The sequence below is a fragment of the Arvicanthis niloticus genome, chromosome 17, assembly GCF_011762505.2.
Source record: "Arvicanthis niloticus isolate mArvNil1 chromosome 17, mArvNil1.pat.X, whole genome shotgun sequence".
NCBI classification, from domain to species: Eukaryota; Metazoa; Chordata; class Mammalia; order Rodentia; family Muridae; genus Arvicanthis; species Arvicanthis niloticus.
The window spans coordinates 1,466,255-1,487,865 of record NC_047674.1 but is presented as its reverse complement, the minus strand read 5'-3'; positions in this window follow the sequence as shown (position 1 = coordinate 1,487,865).

Genomic DNA, 21,611 nt, shown 5'->3' with positions numbered 1-21,611 from the left:
ACACACAAGTATCAGCTTGTACCATCCCACGTAAAATATGTTTACAATGCATAAACACACACACACACACACACACACACACACACACACACACACACACACACACACGATAGTGGTTTGTTAGCCCTCCAGAAGAGAACTTAAGTTCCTGGACAGATGGTATTAACCGAGCCAGCAAGGCAATTAGAGTCTCAGCAGGGAAGGGATAGGGAATGAGACACCTCTGACTGTCAGGACAGCTCCTATGACCATCAGCATGTCGGTTCACATTCTCCTGGCTGAATAGGGTCAGTCTTCTGTGTTTAAGGAACAGTCGGTCTGCCAGACTGTTTTCTGGGCTCTTGACATTAATCTCATACCAGCCCCTGTGCCTCCCCCACACACTAGATGTCCAGGTATCAACCAGCATTGTCATTCATAGAACTGAAAGCTCAGGAGTGTTTTTTTTCAAGATATGGAACCGAGAGATGTCAGAAGTAGCATCATCCCTAGACAGATGGTCCCAGACTTTATAAGAAAGCTAGCTTGGTGTGAGCCCAGTGTTAGTCAGGGTGAGCCAGCAAGCAGTGTTCCTCCAAGGTTTCTGCCTCTGGGCTGCTGATTTCACTTAATGATGGACTCTGACTGAAAATATAGATGAAATGAACTCCTTGGTTGCCTTTGGTCATTTGAGTGAATACGTGCGTGTGTGTGTGTGTGTGTGTGTGTGTGTGTGTGTGTGTGTGTGTGAATATAAATGACTCTAGAAAAGGCTGTGATTAGAGGGATGTGTAACACAGGTGGTCACCCCAGCAGCTGCTGAGAAGCACAGGTTGCTGATCATCCATGCAAAGATGCCACCACGTCATACATTTGACCTCAACAGCAAGAACTTTTATTCCTCATCTCCACACTGGATGGAAGACAGCATAATTTGAGGAAAGGGTATGTGTCTGAAGCTAGTTAAACATTCAATAGAGTCATAGACATGCCACTTAATGGTTTATAGTCTTGGGAAATTAGCCAGCCTCAGAATCTGAAGCTCTGAGATGGCGATAGTAGGCCTACCAGGCAGGGCTGGCTTGATTCTGGAAAAGGGTATCAATCAGCACATGACAGGCAGTTGATTTGAGCCAAAGCCCCGTGGGGGGATCGACAGTGTTCTCTGTTTAGGTTTTGTGAGGAGCTGATTCCTGGGACCCCAGATGGTGCTCTAGCTGACCTACACAGGCCTTTGTAAAGATGTAACTGGCTGTGGAGACAGATGGTCACTTTGAAGACATTTCTACCATTTGTTTCTTTCTTTACGGTGTCCCAAAGGTGCAACTTCTCTGTGTGTGAGTGGTTTTTAAAGAGAGTGTCCATCAGCAAGTGGCTTCTCTGTATCTGAGTCACTGACATGGGTCCATCTGGAGAACAAAGCACCAATGACAAGCATTGGTCATAATATTTAACATTTACTTCATTCCAGACATGAGTTTGACTATATTAATATTTTAATCTTCCAGTAACACGGTCAGGCAGGTAGCTACTTACTTTTGATTTGCTTTATTTTATAGTTGCAGAAACAGGTGCAAAGTCCTTGAGTACCTTGATCCAAGTCAGCACCTTCTATGGCACAAGTAGAGTTTCTACCATGGCCGTCCAGAGTTAAAGGCCGTGATCAGCTGAAGGCAACACCTGGTACTTACAGCTCTGAAAGTTCCTAACTCAAAGCAATGGAACTGTGCACAAAGAAAAATGGGAGCTAGCAAAGGCGTTTTACTCTCTGACACTCAAGACTTTCACGTCACGCTCCCAGCACCATGCTCCTGCATTTAATTTTAGAGCCCTTAGGTAGTATCAGGGTGTCTACCCTATACTTACTGAAATCAAATGAAACACTTTCTTATTTTGTTATCCTGAAAATGTCTGTTGTTTTAATGAGACACGTAGGTAAGTGTGGTAAGATCATAGGCAACAGCATCTTTACCAATGTGCACAGATTGGCTTTTTTTTGGTGCTAATTCTATTAGAATTTATGGTGTGGGTTCATTAACTTTTAAGTTCTGCCGATTTCTTAGTTCCCTACCTTTTGCTGTTAAATTCCTTTGCTTATAACTTAGAATATTGCTACAGTCTAAACGATTCTGTCCTTCAAATTAAAGCTTATCTGCTGAAACCTAAGCAAAGTGATAACATTAGAAGATAAGATTAGTAGGAAGCATTTAGTCTTGAAGTCATGCTTTGACAAATGGATTAATGTCTCTATAAGAGAGGCCAGAGAGAAAACCCTATCCCGTCTACCATGAAAGAGTACAGCGAGACGCTAGCATCTGTAAACTCAGAAGTAGCCACGCATCAGGAGCTAAATTGTCCAGAGCTTTGTTCTTGGATTTTCCAGCTTATAGGATTGTCAAAAAAAAAAAAAAAATAATGATTATTTGCTATCAGGTTTATGGCATTTTGTTATAGCAGCCTGAACAGACTAAGATGAGTATATTTGGGGTTCAACTGGATGCAGTAGCCTAAGACTTTCCAGGCTCAAGGGGTTCTGGAATCTGCTAGTAAGTTTTCAGTCACACAGAGAAATGAGCAGCAAGGTGAAAGAGAATCACTTGGGAGAAAATACAGCTACTCAGTTTCTTTCTGCTAGTTCCCATTTACAACACTGGCCTAGAGATGTGGTGTGTGCCTTCTGTGCCACAGAGATGTGGGCCCCGAGTTGCTGTTGTGAGCATTGGCACAGCCATTTCTTCCTGATGGTAGGAGACTGCTGGTCTGCAGGTCATTATGTCGGTTTTCTCTGATACAACTGTGGACAAGGAGATGTGCATGCAAGCGGTGTGGTGGCTTCTCAGTCCTGGATTCCATTCTCTCAGCACCTCCCCCCTCCCATTCCCCCCTTCCCCCTCCTTTTTCCCTCTCCTCCCCCTCCCCTCCTTCCTCCCCCTCCTCGCCCCCATCCCAGAGGATACCACAGTTGCTCATGCTGAATCATGCCCTAGCCAGGGCTGCTTCCTTATAAACAATGCTTTCTTATCAACTGTCTTATATCAAATTGAGAAATAATTTGATAAAATCACTTACAGTAATAGGTAGTTGACTAACAAGATTTTTTTTCCTCTCTCTCTATTTGGGATCTATGCATTTTAACAGAACTGGGTTCAGTTTTCATCCAAATACGTAAGTGATTTTAGGAGCAAAGAACTGGGCAAGCAGGAAAATTTTGAGAGTTGATTTTTTTCTAGTGGCCATGGGCATATAAATGACTATTTTTGCTGCATGTTTAAAGGGCCAGCCTTGCAAATTTAACAGATGTTGTGAAGGACATTTACACTTGAGAAAAATAAATTGTGTGGTAAGGCTGCTTACTAACTGTTAAAGGCAAATATTAAGAATTATAAATGATTCTTAGCTACCTTGCACTAATGAGATACGGTAATGCATGTGTTATTTATGCAAATTAGAAGTTGCTTTACGTATACACTTAATGTTAAATATATCCAGCATTTGAATTTCTTAGTGTTTTGGAGTACAACTGAGCAAAAAGCGACCTTCACAGAGCAGAGTTTCCAAGTGCAATCTCTGAACAAGTAGCCTCAGTGAGGCAACTTACTAGAAATACAGATTCACAGGATCTACCTGAGAAACACTGAATCAGAAACCACCAGGTGGGCTTGGCAATCTGTGGGTTCGTAATCTCTCAGCAATTTCAACAGACACCAGGATTTAACAAACCAGGCTTGCTGGGGATTATGTTTGAATCCTCCCTTTTCACAGATGAGTAAATCAAGGCTCAAAATGATGAAGAGACTGAACAGAGCTGATATCAGCAATACCATCTTTTACTCTCCTAAAATAATTACCTCTGGCTAATCAGTTGTAACGAGTGAGGTTTGCCTGCAGCATCCTTGATTGACAGGCTGGTCAAATCTCTTCCTGACTGTGTGGCTTTATCCTTGTAAAAGCCTGGGGGTGAGACTTGAACAACTTCAATCTCTCCAGCCTCTCAGGGATCAGGCTGCTCCATAGTCACTCTCTTAAAAAAGATCAGCCCTCATTTCCTTTAAAGTTGGGGCTAGTCGGCCTGAGTTGCATACAAATGAGATGAATGAATTCATTACCAAAAGCGAGATTAAGTTTTGCAGCTGTTCTGCCTGGGGATCTAGGAGAGAGAGGAGCTGGCACAAGTCAAAATCCTTTGCTGATCAAGGCAGTCATAGAATAAAATCTTATGTGGTAACCTGCATTCAAGAATACTGAACTGAACTGAAAAATTAAAATGACTTCTGCCTAAACATGTGGGAAATGGGAAGCTCCAAGGGAGGCACCAGACATGCGCGAGAACCGCGGCATGCAGAGGCTACACCTTAGCTCCACATCCGGAGGGAGGTGCGCCACAGTGACACAGGAAGGCTCAAGATTTCAAAGAAGCTAAATATGAGGACAAATATGGAATTTTCTACCTCATAACTCATCTACCCAGTGTCTCTAAACCACAGCCCCTAAACTGGCAGCATATAGGATCCGATTTATTTATTTTTTTATCTACTATCCTAGGAATGTCAAGTTATATATCTATTCATTCTCTTGTCAATGATGCAGCCATTTCTCATGCTAATATTTGAAATGACTTCTGTGTGCTAGGACTATACTGTTTTTTTTTTTCTCCCTCGATTTTGCTTGCCTTTATCCTTGATTTAATGAGTAGTTTTATCTTTTATCTTTCTTTATTCTTATTGGAAGCTGTTTACTCTAGTACTTGCCATGGAAAATGTTTTACCAAATACATTTAAATTATTAAAACCTAAAATTAAATTCTTCATTATTTTTCTTAGTACAAGTTATTTTAAAACTCTATTTATTATCCCTTTGACTGTTTTATATAAAAGTCTACCAAAACCTCACATTTTTATTGCTCTCTTATGCAACTAACATTCTTGAATATAAGTTTATTTCATTCCTTCCTACTTCTCAGCCTCTGCTTCGGGTCTCATTTCCTAGTGTTAGAAGAGTCCCTTGCAGATACATACTAGTGGTGAATTACCTTGGGTCTATAACTGTCATTATTTTTGCTTCATTGCTGAAAGATTATTTATTTATTTATTTATTTATTTATTTATTTATTTATTTTTGAGACATGATCTCTCTATGCATCCATGGCTGGCCTGGAACTCATTATGTAGCCCAGGTTTACCTTGAAATTACAGCAATCCTCCTGCTTTCGCTTCTGAGTGCTAGGATTATAAGCATGTGCTTATAATATCTGGGAAGCTTTTTGCCAATTGCAAGGCTTCCTCCGACTCCCTCCCCACTGGAATGAGGATTTTGTTGCCATTTTTAGAAGTAGGGGGTGTGTCCTCAATCCTTTGCTCTGCCCACCCTGTTGTTGGTTTATAGCCATTTTACCAGAGGATCTTTATTTACAATCCTTGTAACTTATATATTTGGTATATATTGTGTCTCTGGGCTTATTTTAAGTAGCCCTTGACAATTTCAAGGTAACTTTTCAATTTTGCTTCTGACACATTCTGTCATTGATTGATTAATTGATTGGTTGGTTGGTTGATACCCTAATTTTGGATGTATTTGGCTTGCCCTTTGCCCTCTCCTGTTTTCAATGCCCTTGCCACTTAAACAACATCCATGGTTATTTGTCCTGTCTCCCCTTCTTAAGATATGGAAGACAATCAGTAAATCTTCACTGAAGGAAGTACTATAGTTTTTATCTTAGTATTACATGAAACTAAGGTTTTGTTAGGCACACAAAGATGTGTACCTAATACAGTCTTCTTAATTTTCTGTTGCAAACATTAATGCCATTGGGTTAAATGGCTTGGCTAGTGCCATAGAACTTAATAGAGTCAGATGTGATTCCAAGCTCATTGTTCTTTACAGCTGACAGAGCATTTCTTGTTTTAATCTGAAATATTACAATATGGATAACAACAAATCAGATGATGATTCTCACCATTTTCCCCATGAGACATAATCTGCACCTTCTGCTGATGACCATAGAGAAGTAAGAAATTTGGAAGTGAGGTGTGAATGGGCAGTGTAAGATTTAAGACTTAATTCCAGGGGCTGGAGAGATGGCTCAGTGATTAAGAGCACTGACTGTTCTTTCAGGGGTCCTGAGTTTAATTCCCAGCAACCGCATGGTAGCTCACAACCATCTGTAATAGGATCTGATGCCCTCTTCTGGGTGTGTCTGAAGACATCATGACAGTGTACTCATAATAAATAAATAAATAAATAAATAAATAAATAAATCTTAATAAAAAAGTTAATTCAGGAAGGCTTTGATAACTCTAAGTTATAAAGACTTTACCCTCCAAGGGCCAAAGTAACGGGGTCAGACTAGCACATTTCATGTTCTTTTCACTCTAATCAGGACTGCCATTGTTTCTCAAAATAGAGAGATCTGAGGCATCAGAAGATACTGTCTTTCCAGGCGGCCATCTGCATATGAGCCATCTGTCAGCTTCTCTAGACTTTACTCATGTCCCTGAGAAACCAATTGCTTTATCTACTAATCTTTCAAAGGCCTTAAAATACTGTTGATCAAAACTGAGGAAAGATGATACTTAATTGAATATAGTTCCCATCCTTATGCTGTAAAATAAAATGGAATGTTGAAATTTAAATTTTAATTGACATATCAAGTTAAACAAGAATGTTAATCCTACAACATGTATTTCTTTTCCTGCCAATTGCCCTTTATTTTAGTTAAAATTTAATCAGTATTGTTGACTGAGTTAAATGGTTTTTTGTCTTCATGGTTTTATGTTGCTTGCTTATCATACAAATGTTAAAAAGAGGTAATTGTTCACCCAAACCATTTACTTAATCTTACTCTTTTCTGAATCTAACATTTAACCAAATAAGGGGAATTTTGAAAATAGAAACATGGGAAGAGCATTGCTGATTTTTCAGAGATCTAGCATCTAGACTAATTTCTTTACTTACCAGCCCTGAGATTTCAGGTTATTTGATTGGATTTTTTAAAATCTATGACTTGAAATTAATTATATCATTTTCTTTAATTTTATTATTAATTTTATTTTATGTTTATAGATATTTTGCCTACACATATGTCTATAAACCACTTGTATGCCTAATGCACATAGAGACTGTAAGAAGTGACAGATTCCCCTAGAATGGGAACCACAGAACAATTATGTGGATGCTGGAAATTGAACCTTGGTCCTTTGGAAGAACAAGTAGTACTCTTAACCACTGAACCATCTCTCCAGCTCCTAATAATACCTTTTTAATAGCAAGGAATATTCTTCCAAAATGTGAAATGAGCAAATTTATATTCTGCCATCTATCCACTCACCAACCCATTCAATCCAGTTAGCCAATAGCCCACTCTTTGAACAGATAGCTATTACTGGCCATAAGAAAACAGAACTACAAATAAGTCTGACTTCATAGAGTCTAAATTCTAGTATAAAACAAACAGTAGTTCATAAAATTAGCCTATATAGTTTGTCAAGTGATCACAGGTATTATGGGAAAAAGTTAAATAGGCAGTCATGGATGAGAAGAAACTAATTTTAAATTAGATGGACTGGGGAGGGCAGGGCTCACAGAAGAAGTGGAATTTGAGGAAAGACCTATAAAATGCCAGGGATGGGAGTAGGTATGTAATCATCTGGGGACCAAGGTTTCAAGTGATCATGAAGCAGATGGACTATTCCTGAGAGGGAACTTGTCTGGTACATTCACAAAAAAATCCAGAAAGCCTGTGTGTCCAGACTGTTTGAGAAAATGGGAAAACCAGAACAGGGAGACTGGGTAGGAACTGGTGAACCATCAGTTCACAAAATAACACAGGATCATACAGACCACTGTAAGGGCTACAGCTTTACTCTGGATAAGATAGATGATGTACTGCTTTGAATGAGAAATGTTTCCCTTAGCTTCAGGTATCTGAATGTTCGATCTCCGGAGGGTGAAACTGTTTGGGAAGGTTACAGAATCTGTAGGAGGTCAGCCTTCCCGAGGGAAGTATATCCCTTGGGGTAGCTTTGAGATTGTATAGCTTGGCTCTACTTTATGTCCCTCCCCCTCACACACTTTCTTTCTCATTCTTTCTTGTGTGAGTTGATGTGACATGACCCCTTCTGCTTCTTCTTTAGGTTGGCCTCAGGCAACTGCTGTCATGTCTTTCCAACCATGATGGATGGATGGATGGACAGTGTGCTTCCCTTCTAGAACTGTAAGCTAAATGAACCCCTCCTCTTCTAACTTGATTTTGGGTGTGGTATTTCATCACCCTGAAAAACATAACTGATACAGATGGGAACTGAGGAAAACTTGGGGCAGAGGAGTGAAAGCACAGAGTTTGGCTTAGGCATTGGTTTTTATGTCGAGATGAGGCTATGCTGGCTGTGCTGATGTAGGTTGGGAAGTCGGATAAAGGTGATGACAGAAATAACTTGGGAGGCCGTTACCATGATACTGGACCAAGACAATGGCAGCAAGATAGTGAGAAATAAAAAAGCTGTTACAAATCAAGGTGTTGGGCCAACCATTTAGAAATAAAAGGCATGAAATGAAAGGTGGTTACTGGTCACAAAAGAACTTGGAACAGCAGAGATATATCACTAATGTTAGTATTCTGTCTAAACTCTACCTCCCCAGTTACCTGGCAACAGCCAGGTATGCTCCTCCCCACAGTTACCTGGCAACAGCCAGGTAGGCCTGGTCCACTATAAAAGGGGCTGCTTGCCCCCTCCTCACTCTCTTACTCTCTTCCTCTTACTCTCTTACTCTCTCTCTTACCCTCTTGCCTCTCTGTCCCCTCCCCCACCTTCCTCTCTCTCCACGTGGTCATGGCTGGCCTCTACTTCACTTCTCTCTTATCTCTTCCACCTTCCTCTCCCCACCTTTGCCCTATCCCCTGAATAAACCTCCTCCCCCTTGGAACCGCTTGGTCTGGAGTGGTTTGTTCTGAGCTGCGGTCGGATTTCTTAAAACAACTAGCAACTAAATTACTGGATGGGGCCAGAAGGGAATGAAGATAGTTTGATGAAGGCAAATGTAGACTAGATAAGTTGATAAACATATATATATATATATGTGTGTGTGTGTGTGTGTGTGTGTGTGTGTGTGTGTGTGTGTATCCCCATAAGATATATTTTATCCATAAGATATGTGACATATATATATATATATGAATATCAAGTATAATTGTTTAAGAATTAAAATTTTTATAAAATTATACATATATCATAATATCACATATCTTATGGACTGATAAGAACTCCACTAGGAGCCAACCTACTCTGAGAGCTTGAAGGTAGGCAAAAGTTCTCAGGAGGTTTACTCTTCAGAGGGAGATGAACATGAAGAAGTTAGCCACACCAGGAACAGACCATCCTAGATGTCAAGACCACAATATGCTTCCTACCCAGAGCTTTTCCTTGAGCTAGATAGAAGTGGCCATGTCTATGGTTCAAAGTTTTAGCACATTTTTCAGCCTTTAGAGTAGGAACAATCAGTGTCACACCTCATCTGATGATAATCACTTTCTTGCTAACTTCAGAGATGAGAGCAGAAGAGATTTTTATTGCCTTGTACGTACTTGGAAAGCACACCTCGATGGGTATATGATTATAAACCTCTTTGAAAAAAAGACTTTGGTGAAATCAAATCCGTCTGATTTGATAACTATTTTGCTCCATGTTTTTGCCCGAGGCTGGGGAATTGTACAGGTTAACACATGTCTTCACCAGCATCTTTTTTTGTTTGTTTGTTTTTTGTTTTTTCGAGACAGGGTTTCTCTGTGTAGCCCTGGCTGTCCTGGAACTCACTCTGTAGACCAGGCTGGCCTCGAACTCAGAAATCTGTCTGCCTCTGCCTCCCAAGTGCTGGGATTAAGGCGTGCACCACCACTGCCCAGCCTTCACTAGCATCTTAACACAGACAAATGACATTGTGTAGTGGTGCAGTGAGTTGGTAAGCAGCCTCATGAGTTTTCACCACAATGTCTTTTCTGAGATAGATTTTTGATGAAAGTAAGAAATATCAAGTATAATTGTTTAAGAATTTAAATTTCTATGTTTAATGAGTATGTATAAGAATTAAAATAATTGTGGTGGAGTACAAAATTTTAAGCATTTTTTTCTAATATTGTCAATATTCAAAATATATTTAGGAAAGAACTAATGTCATGATTTCATATTATATTAAAATAATGGAACTCAACATTTAAAAATTAATACTTTGGTGTTTAGGGTTTAGAGAAAATCTTTTTATCCTCTATCTCTCTAACATCTATAAATCACCTATCTATTTATCATCTATCTCTCTATCGTGTATCATCTATCTCTATCTATCTATCTATCTATCTATCATCTATCTATCACCTATCTATCATCTCTAGCTATCAATCATCTATCTATCATCTCTCTATCATATCTATCTCTCTTTATCTTCTATCATCTCTTCTCCCTCCTTTCCTTTTTCCCTTTCTTTTTGGTATATTTCTCCTCCCTCCTTTCCTTCCTCTGTTCATATTGCTTAGAATGTAATTCTGCCCTTGTGTTGTCAAAGGATCAAGAGGGACCCAGTAAGGGAGACTGAGCTATCATGCTTTTCTTATGCCTGCACTCCAGGGTCAGCGAGAGGGAAAATGTCAGAATAAAAAGCTGCCATTCATCTCTATTTAGCACTGATGACACCCCTGTTGGCTGCACATGAGGAGCTGTGTTCCTATGTTCAGTGCCATTCTGCAAGAATTGCTGATCACAGGCTCTTCCCACTGTAATAGGTAGAGAACAGGCTCATGTGGTCAAGCCTCTTCACTGACACTGGGAGGGAACAGGCTCTACCTGTGGTTTATGAACTACAAACATGATCCTAGTGAGCCCGGTGCCCCAGAAGACAGACTTACAGCTAAGGTAATGCAATGACCTGTAAGCTGAGACAAAAAGTGGGAAGGAGAAGTAGAGAACTGAACACAACTGTGAACAAAGATCAAAGATCACAGTTCCTTGATATGGCACCAAACAGACATTAAATTCTGTTTTTTTTTTGGGGGGGGCGGGGGACAGAGATGATGATGGAGTATCTATGAACTTCAGGATAGGCAATACTTTCTTGCTAAACTTTCCAGAAAATGGAAATTGTGTGACTTGATTTGTTTGCTGTATTTTACTAGAAACTGGAAATGAATCATTTGGTTCAGGAACAGAACTTAACACAGGAGGCTTACTACTTTAACCTATTGCTGAACTTTCATGGGTTAATATTGTTTTTCATTTTGGATAGCTTTTTGGTATTTAATTTAACAGAAGCAAGCAGACAACCTTACTGGGATGAAGCATTGTGGTCAACCTTAGGATGAAAACTTTCTATCTGATAATGTCTAATGAGAAAGAGGTTTCATAAACTTTATTAATTAATTTTATTTTTCTTTTATCAAAATTTCCCCCTTTTTGTGTAACTAGAACTTTCATAAATAGTTTTTAACATCAATGCCTACCTGTGTTGAAGCTTTATTTGAATGGATTGGGCCACTGTCTTTCACATTGATTTTTAACTTCCTTAACTTTGCACCTATGGTTACTATATATTAAAAACCAGACTCATTAACAAACATGAAACAAACACATGAAAGGAAGTTGACTATCCTCTTATCTCTCTAGCTTCTCCAAGCTGCACCTCTTGTCCTATAGACATTTTTACTGGTCCTAACCTGACTTAGGATGCCTTTGATGTTCTCAGAGCCTGTCAGGAAAGCATCCCAATGGAGCCTAATACTCCTTTTGATATGACTATCACAAAGAGATATTTAGCTCAAACACAGGCACTCTTAGAATCCACTTCTGAAACAGAAGAGGTAATTTCAAATGTGTCATCTTAGACTAATTTCAAACTGAGTTCAATGAACATATACTTAATAAGGCAGAAATATCCTAAAGATGCCATTGAATTGCAAACAAGCAGAAAAATACGTGTACTTCAGAGGCAAAGACAGAGTTTCTTCCCTCCTCAGTCACCCTACTATCCACATCCCTCCAGGGATCCCGTCCTAGCAGCTTGGAAGAGCATCTTTCATCATCAGAACTTTTATGTTCCTAAGATGTAAGAATACAAAAGGAGAAGCTCTTTAGATTCCCTGCCCCCCCTTTGCCAGAGTCCTGCATTGACTCTCACGTCTCACAACTTTGAAGTCACACACATCTCACTGTGGGCAACACAGGCTATTTCTTGTAAACTGTATTAGGCACTTGATAGCAGAGCTTGAGGATAAAGCTCCTCAGAGTGGCAAATGTTGTTCTAAAATATTAGATGGGCCATCAGGTGACAAAGGTTCTCGAGGTCCGACCTTGAATCAGAAGATGGCAACTTTCATGGTTCGGAAGCATGTGGATTCAATTTCACTAAGAAACTCTTGGAATTGTGGCCACTTGAAAAGGAAACAGCTTTCCCTAAGGTGTTCAAGCAAAGGTTGTTATATATTTCTCAGATTCCTGGAAGAGACAAGACCTTTAGCTATACAGCCAGTGATTCCTAAGGCTGGTGGTACACTCAGAATGTTCTGAAAATAAAGGAATAAATAGAATTTCTTAGTGTTGTTGGGAAACATCCAGATTCCTACTGTTAAGGATCTTGTCCATTCAACTTCTGCTTTAGAAGCACCTCCACGTATGTTCGGTTTTGAGCAGACCATACGTATTCAACAGAGAATTGGAGCCATGCAGAAAGGGAGAAGAACTAAGGAGAATGGTCTGGTTGTGAGCCTGACATGTTACTCCCTTTCAAAGTACGTATATCTAGTAATGTGGGGCTAATGACCCAATGTTGCCAGATATGCAGAAGGTCCAAGGGAGGCAGAAAATCTGATTTTTTAAAAAGATTTATTTATGTATGTGAGTATACTATCTTCATACACACCAGAAGAGGGTGACAGATCCCATTACAGATGGTTGTGAGCCACCATGTGGTTGCTGGGAATTGAACTCAGGACCTCTGGAAGAACAGTCAGTGCTCTTAACCATTAAGCCATTTCTCCAGCCCCTGATTTTTTTTTAAACCTGTGAAAGCTCTTGCTATTTTAAAATTGTTGGCAGCCAACATTAAAAAATGTTGGCAACAGTGCAAAACTAGGAATGGGGAAAGTAAAATAAACCTTGCCTGTGAGTCAGATTTGTCCCCTGGGCCACCCTTTTGTGACATCTGGAACAAAAGAGCTAATAAAGCTAATGAATAAATAAGTACCCTGGTCCCAGAGGAGAGCAGCAGTGACATTGCTTGACTTCAGAGTTATGGGCAAGTAACTTGGTCATTTCTGTGTGCTATGTCTCCATCATGATGCTAGCTCCATTCTTTGTAGTCATAGCTTAGAGTTCATGCAGTATGTGGAGACGACCTGGATATAAATAACCTTTGAGGCCCCTCTGTTGCCAACAGTGTACCACCTTGGGCATAAGGTGGGGTAATAAGTTAGAGAGAACTGAGTCATCTCCCAGTGAAACCATATGATGTGTCTGAGTTATGGGTTCTGATCTAAACATAGGAAAATTGATACTTCATAAATTGTCTGTGTGCTTTGGTGGACCAGGGTTTACTATGAAGCTGGAAGATGAGGAAGTTCCTTCTATAAATCTTTCTCCATGCTTTCTGCCCTACGATTTAAGACGATTTCTTTTATTAATGAGTGTGAAAAATAATATGTGTACTTAGGGAAATAAATAAGCAAACCAAACAAGAATCAACACAACCAAATATCCAAACCCTCACTGTAAAGAGGCCATGGAAAGAATCAATTCACCAGAAGGTAGGACTCATGGTATTTATGTGTCAGGAACTCTGTGGCCTCAGCTTCTCCTCGCAGGACCAACTGCCTTGCTTATTTAAGTACACTTGAAATCTCTGGTAATGCCTATTCAATAGAGAGGCAAGTAGCTGGGAAGCTGCTCACAGTTCATTCCTCTTCAGGGATTCTACCCAAGTGCCCCAGAAGAAAACAGCTACAAGTATTTGTCCTTTTCAACTTGTCTTTAAAAAAAAAAAACAAAAAACAAAAACAAAACAAAAACAAACAAACAAACAAACAAAAAACCCCTCAGCTTTTCAAGGCGAGGCTAGAAGTGGAATTTAATTGGTTTGGGTTATACTTGCTCACATAAGTCTCTATTTGAGGGTAGACAAGATGGCTTATGGAATAAAGGTCTCACCACCATGCCTGGTGGCCTGAGTCTGATACATGGATAACTGGCTCCTGAGACCTGTCCTCTGATTGCCAGAGCTATTCCATAGTATTCATATAACCATGTCACACACAAAAATAAATTAGTAAGATATGGAAAAAATCACTTAACATATACTCCTCTCACGATATTGCTCATTATTTGAAATAAATTAAAATCTAGTAGGGCTTCTAGAAGGTGATGGTAACCATTGTAGAATCTGGCTTGTTCTAACGTCATCCAGAGAGAAATGAACAGAGCAGCTACTTGTGTAGAAATCACTTCATTTACAAGTTGATAAAATATTTTAGGGTGAGAAGAAGTCAGTAGTTTTACTCTTATTACCAGTCACACACAGACACACACACATGTACACATTGAAGACATGTCTGCATTCCATCTTGCAACATATACTCTAAAACATAAATGGATTAAGCACAAATTACTGTTCCCCAGCAAAAAATGAGCAAATCAATAAATATACATTTTGTAACTTATAAGTAACTAAATAACTATTATTTGGAAGCTAACCCGAGATAGGATTAAAAATACTTAATTATCTTTATTTTGAACTTCTGTATAGTCTTTATGGAAAAAATACGTATGCATGTACTCTCTTAAGTGGATTATTAGAAAATGAGGCTTGATCAAGAGCCTTTAACATGTTAGAAAGTGAAACAGAAATGTTGACATGACCACCAGTGAGTACATTTTATTGGCTCCTCTAGTTGAGAGAAGCACGTGGTTTTGATGCTTGACAAACACTGGCAAGCATGATTTCAGAGACAGTATGCAGATTTTCATTCCAAGAGACATTTACATTTTGTGAAATTGTGACTTTCCTTCCACAGTGACACATTTTCTGTTTCCAATGTGACATAATCTCAGCTGTATTTTTTTTAATAAATTTTTTTGCATTTGTAGGTGTGAATGATGTTCCTGACAGTCACGTTTCTGTTTGTTCCATGCGTTTCTGAGCTCATGTTTTAAGTCAGGGATCTGCCTCTGATTTTACATGTTTTTTTTTTTTTTTTTTTTTTTTTTTGTCTGTGACTCTCCTCTCTGTATCTTGTCATTAGATTCAGACTCATACAGATGACACAAAATGATCAGCTGTCAGGATGTTTGACTTACTAAGACCACATCCACATGTTTTAGAGATGAGGACATAGCTATGTAATTTTGCGAATACCATTCAACATAGTGCAGATGTCAATGCTCATTATTTCTACTCTTGTTAATAATTTTATATTCAATCTTGTGTTTACTACCTGAAGTCTGATGGGAAAATGGAGAATGGACCAGAACATAAGGTTTATACTGTGTTCGATGCCTTGCTTCTTGTTTGTATATAAATGTTTACATTTTCCATGAGCTCTTGGGCCCATGCCGTGTGGGAAAATGGAAAGCAAAGCAGATATAAGACAGGTGTGTAAAGTATGTAAATAGGACACATGCAGTCCTAAGGTGCTACACTTCCCATTCAGACAAGAACTTGCTTCTATCACACAAAGAAGGTAACAAGGTTCTAAACACAATGAACAAGGAGCTCTGGTGTGTTTTTCCTTCTTTCCTGTATCAACACATAGAAGAAAAGCCCATAGGCTCTCTTTCTCTCTCTCCCTCCCTCCTTCCATCCCATCTTCTTCTTTCTCTCCTCCCCCCTCTCTTCCCCTTTCTCCCTCTCTCCTCTCTTCACCATGGCATGCAGAGTCAGATGACAGCCTTCAAGGGTCACTTTTCTGTTTTTTTTCTCTTCTTTGTTGAAGAAGAATCTTTCTGGTTATCCCTATGCTCTGACTGGATGCTAGGTGGCCCAAGAGCTTCTAGCTGTTCTGTCTACCTCTCTGCCACCACATCTGGCTTTTTACATGAGTTCTGTGGTTTAAATTCATGTCAGTAAGCATATGAGAGTAGAAGTTTAGTCTGCTGAATCATCTTTTCTTTCATTGTCTCTTGATGTTGGAGTAAGTCAAGTGTAGAGAATATTGGTAGGGAGCGTTTGTTATCAAGGAGTAACATGAAAGTAGCTGAGATAGTTTTGTGCAATTCTTCCATTGTGTTGGAAAAAAGAATTATATACAACTCTACCAGATATAATAAGTAAGTTGGTCAATTTCAATTATTCTGTATATATGTTAAACAGTTTTCTGTTTGCACTTTAAAACTGAAATTAACAGTAACATGTTTCTATAATCTCAGCTTCTTGTGAAGCTAAATTAATTACTTTTTACAAGTTAGAAGGTTACCTGCATGGAGTCTTGTCCTGAGTTCACCACTCTCCATTCCATTTAGCATCAGGCTTTTCCTTAAGAACAAGGCATGACTCCAACAAAAACATTTCCCGATGTGCCTTTCTCTTTAAGCTGTGTATATGGCATTTTTTGTTGTTTCTTTCCATTATAAGTCTGCATGATAGTGATTACTAATAACCACATGACAGAGTCAATATTAAGCTGTCTTGAAATCTCCTCTGTAAATAAAAGAAAATTTTATGGGTCCCATGAAAAACATATATAAAGAAAAAGGCCTTATAGATTCCTTCTCCCTAACCTGAGTAGCTAAAGCTGCCAGCCACTTTTGGGGTTTGCCAACCAGAGGCCAGTTAATCCATTAACAAAGAATGCAGAGTTACAGGTCAGTGGGCTACTGAGTCATCCCAGGAATGAAGATAAGAGATAAACATCCGCCTACAGGAACTGCTCCCCACCCCCATGGACCGGTTTGGCCAGATGTTCAAAAATTGGAAAACAACCAATCGTGTGCACCCGAGCGAAAGTTTCTCCTTTTCCCCACCCCGAGCTTATATTAACCCTAAACCCCGGAGCCACGAGGTCGATGCCCCTGTCTCCTACATTGAGACACCTGTCGGCCTGGAACTTTCTGCCATTAAACTACCTCGTGTTCTTGCAGCAAGTTGGTCTTTTGGGTGTGCGCCATCCTGTGACTCGAGTGCGGTCCCCTTTGGGAGCTTCCCGAGCCTTACACTAACACCATTAATGCAATTCTTCAATTTAGCCCCAGGCAGATTTTTAGGGCAAAGGGCAAAACCCAGCAACATTCTTTGCCAAAACATCACAAAAATGATCTCTAGATCACTTACTCATATTCTTTCCTTCTGAAACTTCTTGAATCAGGCTGGTAAAGTTCAATCACCCTCAGCACCAGTGTCCATGTTCCTACTATGATAACCCATTAAGCCCCACTTAAACCTTTCCACTATTTTTCTAGTCCAAAGTCTCAAAACCTTCTGTATTCCTCCAATAAACAGTATGGTCAGGCTTATCATTGCAATACCTGACTCCCTGACAACAAATTTTTTCTTAGTTGCTGTTCTATTGCTGTGAAGAGACATCATGACCATAGTAACTATTTAAAAGAAAATATTTAATTGTGACTTGCTTGCAGTCTCAGTGGCTAGCTCACTATCATCTTGTTGGAGAGCATGGCAGCATGTAGACCAACATGGTACTAGAAAAGCAACTGAGAATGCTATGTCCTGATCCATAAGCAGGGGGGTGGGAGGGAGAAACAAACACTAGGCCTGCTTTTGAAACCCGGAAACCTACCTCAATGACACATTTTCTCCAATAGGCCACACTGCATAATCCTTTTAGTCCTTTAAAGAGCTCCTCTCCTTAGTGATAAAGCATTTAAATACATGAGACTATGAAGGCCATTCTTATTCAAACCACTATAGGAACCAACTCAGGTCCTCTGGAAGAACAAGAACTCTTAACTGCTGAGTTATCTCACCAATACCAGAACTTGACCAAATTTACTAATTAGAAGTGTCAATTCTCAGCATGTGTTCTCTGGAGTCTGTGTTTGTTTCTCTCTTAAATTCAAGCATTAAAACCAAACTCTAAAATTAGGAAGTAGGAGGTGGGAAGGTAACTAAGATATGGAGGTGTGCCCTTCCTAATTGTGATTAATGGCATAAAGGAAGTACAGACAGATGATTTTACTCTTGGCTATGTGAACACATAAAAAGATTGTCATATGAGAATCAAAAATTATGATACTAGGCACCAAATTTAACATTCTGATTTTGGACTTCCAAGAGTCTGCAACTGGGGGAAATAAATTTATGTACCTGAACTGTCCAGTCTGTGGATTTTGTTACAACTGCCAGAACTAAGACAATTTGGTTATTCTTTCTAGAACCTTTAAGTAGAGAATGGATTTTTTCTCCTTTTTTTTTTTCCCACATTGAAGAAACTACAGAAAAATAGATGTAGAACATAAATACATTCTTTGAGAATTTTGTAAGCCTCCTAGCTATAAGCAGACCTTGGTTGTTACCTGGAAGACCTTTTTGTCTTTTTGCAATCACTCCAAACCACAAAAGAAAGGTATTATACAAATTAACAACAGAGAGGGGTTTTTAATCTACTTCTAGACTTTATAAAATGGAATAATATACATTGTAGAACTTTTTTATCCAGTGCTTTTGACCAGTATTGTGTATATAAAGCAAGGCTACCAGAATGTATGAGTTATAGTTGTTTGTTTCATTATGTAGTAACACCAGAATGTCTATTGCTGATAGACATGTAAATGGTCTCTAGGGTTTGTTTGTTTTTATAAATGCAGGATAGAGTGTTGTTGTATGTATAATTAATTGACTGTACATACCCATTTATGTTGACTATATGCTTAGTGTGCAGCTACTGTTACTAGATATATTAATGTCAGCTTTAATAGATGCCACCACACTGGATTCTGACGTGAGTAGAAGACTTATGCTCCAAGTAATAAAATTGAAAAGACATGATGCTGCACATATTTGCTAATAATGGATACGTGTTTGTTAATTCTTGGTGCATATAAGGTATTTTAATGGGTTTATGATGATAATGCATTGTGCTTAATAATTTATACCTGATTATCAATGGAAAGACATTGTTCCACATGCTTGTTAGATACTTGATGTCTTTTCTTGTAAAGTGCCTGATAGGATGCCTCTCTGCTCAGCTTAATGTTTGTCCTTAAGTAAAACATACAGAAACTCATAGATACTGAGGTTATATCAAGAAGTAGGAAGCTTGGGAAAAGACTGGACTGTGGCATTTTTTGCTTGTGCATAGGGTTGATGCCATTATTCAAAATAATTAGTTTTCTTGTTCATTTAACACCTCTGGTTCTGATGACATTATAAGACAATAGATGGCCAGATGTCAAAATGTCAGCAGTGGAGTTCTTATCCACTAGAACTCTGACTCAGTGGTTATTCATTATAAATTAATAAGTTTGTAGCATTAAGAGATATGAAGACAGTATTTATATCTATATAATTTTTGTGATACTTTCTGTTGAATTTCTCTTTCTTCTACACACACAAACACACAGAGCACACAAAACACACTATATATTAAATAATATATATATTTTTTTCTCATTCTCAGTGTGTTCTTCATTTTCTTACCCTATGGCATTTTTGTTTGCGTATTGGTTTTTGGTTGGTTTTTTTGTTGTCATTGTTTGTTTGTTTTGCTTGTTTTTGTCCTGGAGATCAAACTCAGTACCTAGTCCATGCTGGTACATGCTATGCAAAATATTCTACTGCTAAGTTACATTCTAAGCACTTTTAATGGCATATTTTGATGAACAATTATTTAATTTAAACTTGTCAAATTTGTTACTTTTTATTTTTAATGAGCTTTCTGTTCCACATAAAGAAAGACTTGTTATTCAAAGTCCATGTATATATGTATATAGACGTATATACTTCTACTTTTTATTGAAAATTTTCTTAGTTTTCATATTTGGAGCTGAAATTGTTTCTGTATTTTATAGGATTTTTTTATGTTAAATTCACAATTTAGGGTGAATTAATTGACCCCGAACAATTTTTTGAGAGAATATATTTTTTCCTTAAAGATAATATTTTCAAAACCTAATTACCTGAACATGTTTACTAAATGTGTTCTACTTCCCGGATCTGTGTTTACAGAACTCCACAATTTTCTTTTGCTGTTTTTTTTTAAGTCTTGCAGGGTCTATTTTCTTCAAGAGTCCCTGGGTATTACAGATAATTTAGGTTATCACATATAGTTGAAAATTTGTCTTAGAGATAGAACCTGAAAAGGCTGTTCATTTGAACAACATATGGGGACTTTGTTTGGAATTGATTTTGTAGATTAATTTTGAGAAAATTGATAAAAATAACTATGTTCACTCATTTATTATTTTTGAGACAGCACCTTACCATGCAGCCTTGGCTGTCCATCTGGGCTGTGCTGATTCTAGAAACCACACAAATGAGAAATATTTAAGTTTAATTAGTGTATATTTTGTAACTGTGATTACATAGTATTATTTACAAAATGAGTTGGTCATTTAAACTTTTATTAGATATAATTCTAGGCATCTGATATATTTTGGTTCCACTGCCAATAGTGTTTCTGTAGTGTTTCTGTTTCACTTGTTTGCTGCTCTTTATAGATTAGGTCAAAGGTGCAAGCAATGGCTAAAGTTTATGCAACATATTTCAGACTAGAGTTCTTACTTTAGAGACAGCTTGCATTCTTGCTCTGGAGAGATGGGAATCTGCAGAAATATGAGCACATTAATGGGGAATTTTCAATATAAAGTCTCTTTGGAATTCTATTTTTAATTTTTTTTATTTTTTTCTATTTTTTATTTTTAATTAATTAATTATTTATACTTTGTGTATATACAATCATAAGTCTTTAGTTGATAAAGTTTTGTCTTTTCATTTTCAGTCTTTAAATCTCTTTAAATGTTATCTTCTTGCTTATTGCACTTCTTTGAATATCTAGTTAATGTGTCATAGGACTGGTGATAGAGAACCTTTTGATATTCTATATTCAGAGAGAACATGATCAGGTCACCATTCCCTTCCCAGGCTCAGGAAACATTTGGGAAGAGAAAGCAGAAGGATTTATTTGTTTTGATCAGTTATCTTTGTCAGGAAACTGATTATTTCATTTGAATCGTGAAATTTCCTTAATTCTAAAACTTTTTTTTTTAACAATATATGCCCTCTATTTTCATTGGATTTAACATATTTTAATTGAGTTTGTTGGGTTGAAAGATGAGAATATTAGTCTAAAACTGTTTCTCATGTATTTGAAGGCTATTAACTTTCTTTTGTTTTTAATTGTGACATACAAATGTGAATTTTGAAAATGCTCCTGTCTACATCAATTTAAATAGATTTCTTCCAAAATCATAGAACTATAATAGCAAACTGAAGTTGCTTTTTGTTTTGCATTACAAAGAGGCTGCTTAGTTTTCACACAATAGAACTGTCCAGTTTTCCATGGATGATTTGTTTCTAAATGGTTGATCATTATGGTCAAAGTACTCGGAAATTACTCATATCCTTCAAGAAGTGCTGGCATTTGCTTATGCAATCACACATTGTCTGATATGAGCTTGCCAGCATCACTTCCAAGTGTGGATTCTCCCTTATTG